This window comes from Geospiza fortis, unplaced genomic scaffold (genome assembly GCF_000277835.1).
Source record: "Geospiza fortis unplaced genomic scaffold, GeoFor_1.0 scaffold186, whole genome shotgun sequence".
In the NCBI taxonomy this organism is placed as follows: Eukaryota; Metazoa; Chordata; class Aves; order Passeriformes; family Thraupidae; genus Geospiza; species Geospiza fortis.
The window spans coordinates 6,620,617-6,624,366 of NW_005054331.1; positions in this window are offsets into that span (position 1 = coordinate 6,620,617).

The following is a 3,750-nucleotide window of genomic DNA, read 5'->3' on the forward strand; positions in this document are numbered from 1 at the left end:
CGGGAGCGGTCTCCGACATCGCTGCAGAGACTTCTTCCTAATCAAAAGAAAGTAATTGGGCTACAGTAACCCCGATGCCTGAATTTATAGCGAAGCGGTGATCTGTGATTGGTGCTTTGCAGAGCCCGCCTAACTGTTAGCCAGGAAGAGCTTTTCCTCCTCCGAGTCTGTGTTTCTTCGGAGTTATAAATTCATATTTTTCGTAAAACGAGTGCCGCAAAATCACCCCAGTTTCTTCGGAGAGAAAGAAAGTAATTGGGCTACAGTAACCCCGATGCCTGAATTTATAGCGAAGCGGTGATCTGTGATTGGTGCTTTGCAGAGCCCGCCTAACTGTTAGCCAGGAAGAGCTTTTCCTCCTCCGAGTCTGTGTTTCTTCGGAGTTATAAATTCATATTTTTCGTAAAACGAGTGCCGCAAAATCACCCCAGTTTCTTCGGAGAGTGAAGAGAAGACAGTGGACTTTCATTCGGGCAAGTTTCTTGCTGTTTGGACCGCAGATGGGAGAGAAAAGCTGTTTTAAACCCCGCGTTGTGAAGCCAGAAAGACCCCGGGAACGGCAAACTTTTGTTTTTCCTTCTAAATTAAAATAAAACACGTAGATAAAAAGTCTCCCCCGTAATGCAGGCTTACTCTTTGGGGGGTTTTCTTCAGATTAGGACAAAAACCGAGTGAGCAGCTTTAGTATTTTTGTCGTAAATTGATTTCAAAGACAAGGAAGTAACACAATTTCATGGCTAAGCTTTGAATATGGATAAAGATTCGGCTCTCTTAACCATATCTTTAACTATTAAGGATACTGTATTTCAACATATTTTTTTGTTTGGAGAAAGGAAGAGACCTTCAGAGGAATATATTTACTGTTGAAAAGTGTTTGGAACTTGCCAGGGCTATGCTTTTTGTTGTTGGGTTTTTTTTTTGTGTTGTTTTGTTTTGTTTTTTGCCTGGTGCTTTATAAGTGGATAGAAAGATTTTGATATTTTTACAAATAGTCTGTCTGTAAAATGAGACTGTTAATGCCTAGTTGATGCCTAGAAATCCCAGATAAACGGCTAGTTTAACACTTTCTTTGTTACAGTAGTGGATGCTATTCTTTATGACTTACAAACATCAGAGGCAGACTTGGAGAGGAAAAATGTCTAACATATATAGATACACTAATATGTATTATATGCTACTTAAACAAGTATGGAGCCAGCTGAAGTATCAGTTATCACCCAATAAATTAAATACTGTGGAAATCTGGCCTTCATGAATAGAATGCTTCAGTTTCAGTATAGCTTACAATTATTTGGACATTGACTTTTGTGGTTCTGTGGGTTTTTTTTTTGTTGTTGTTTTTTTTTCTCCCCATAGGTTTCATATTCCTCAAATTCTTTTCTTTAAGGGAAAAGGAAAAAACTCACAACGGAGATTTCCATCCCAAGCCTAAGAATGCTGAAATAATTTTCAGACAATCCTCATAAATCAGAATCAGTTTTAATTATAATAATCCTTCTTAATTATCGAGTTTCATAAAGTGACCATAGAAATTAATTAAAACTTTTAAGGATAGCAATGAATTGTTTGGGCTAATTTTTTTATTAAGTAAGAAGACAAAAGCCTCGATTGGTTTCTAATTAAAAAGCAGCCAGAATTTTTTCCCCTTGGTTTAAATGAACAATTTAAGATCAAACTTAATATTTTACCACATTGTACTTTGTAAAAAAATTGTCATGCAAAATGTCAGTGGGCTATTTCATTAAAGGAACATATTTTCTAGCGTAGATAAACTGGGATTCAAGCTGACATGAGGTATGTTACAAAGGGGCCTGACATGCATTTTGATACATTGAATGCTGAAGACACACAGTTTTACTTGACAGCAAGAAGTTTTAATTTTAATGAGACAGATTAAAAGGATAATGATACAGTAGATACATCAAAATTACAAGTCAAAACAATAAACTGTGGCACTTCCATATTCACTTTTTTTCTATTTTTATTTTGTTGTGCTTGCGTGCAGGTGAGGTAATAAATACTCTGAAGGAGAGGAACAGTAAGCAGAGATTGGAAAAAATTAATACTGTCAGTACTGCACAGTAAAAAACAGACTGAAAGGGATACTGAAGTGGGATGTGAGATCTGCCATGCCTCTCCTGAACATGACGTTGGTCTCACATCAACAACCAGACCGAGTCCACAGGAGCATAGATTTTGAAAGTTCAGTGTTGTGAGTCTTGTGAACAGTATGAACAGGTCTGAGAGGCAAAAATAGTGTTTAGTTTGGTAGGATGAGGGCATTGTGGTTATTTTCCAGTCTAGATGAACAAAGATAAAGCAGAATCTGACTGTAAGTGATACAAAGGGAGCCGGGAGTGTTATCCTCTATCTGGGTCTGTTTAATGTGATGTACATTCTTCAGAGAATAACGGCTGCACGACGATTAATGTGCTTTAATCCCTGCAGCTTTGGCAGTTTGGCGTTAGAGCTCTGTGACTGCTTTATTACACTTGAAACTGGTCAAGAACCTGGGAGGGACAGGGAGTGGACAATAGCCGCTCCTACAAGAATGCAGCTGCAGCCCCAGGGGCGCATCCTCCTTGCACCTCCCTCACATTCACACTTTTGAGCTTCAGGCTTGCTTTTGGTAAACCTGTTCTCAGCCCATCAGGAGAGGAGAGGTTTCCTTCCCTTCCCCCATAAACAGACAGGAGGTTAGAAATAAAGACACGATAGAAAGTGCTGGGAGATCTTAGATCTTCCTCGCTGAGCAGCGCAGGCATTAGTACTCCACCTGCAGCAGATAAGGATTGCTCTGATAAATTTTACTACTCTTTAAAATTTATCTACTCTGTGATAAATTTCAAAGGCACCGGAACGTTTCTGGGTGGTTTGGGAGTTTCTTTGTTCCTTCTGTTTTGTTTTTGTAAGGAAAGCATGTGAAGAGGACTGTGAAGGTTGTCACATGAAGTATTTCAAGGGTAGAATGTAGGACTTCTCTCACTTTTGGTTCTGGGTGCATCCCTGTAAATCCCTCGTGTTCCCTGCTCCCCGTTTGGAGTTGCACTTCTGGAGTCCTTTGCTTTTTCCTAGTAGCCTGACATTGGAACATTGGAAGTCTTGGCAGCTGGCCTCCGGCATTGTGTGTCAGCATCCTTTATTGTATCTTCTCCTTAACCATCACACTGGCTCTTATCTGCAGAGAATCAGCCCTGGCCTACTTCTGAGAAGACAAAATGTTCCTGGTGTCACCATCCATTTCTGGGGAAGGTGATTTTTTTCTTGTTTTCCTTTTTTTTTTTTTTTTTTTTTTTTTTTTTTTTTTTTTTTTGTGTGTGTGTTAATAAACAGAGGGGATTTATAAATATGAAGTGGTGTGAGAAGGGGAAGCTTTTTAGGGGTTATTCCTGCACTCTGGGCCAAGCAACAACATTTTATACTTAATTGGGTTAAACAAACTTGTCAATTGCTTTGAGCAATTTTGAAGTTTGCACTGCTGGAAAAGGCTGTTAAATGCAACACTGAACCACAATGAAAATTCTTGTATTTTAGAGACTGTTCATTACAAATAGCATTGACATTGTCTTGGATGTTTTACTGATAAGAGAAAAAACACAAAGCAAAGCAAGCATCTGAGCAGATAATTTATCAAATCAGTGGTAGATTAGGGAACAGTTTTTTAAGCAGACTGAGAAATTTTCTTTGTGTCAAAAAAAATTACTTGAAAATAAAAAAAGTTTTGAGAGTGAGCTGGTAATAAAAATTGTT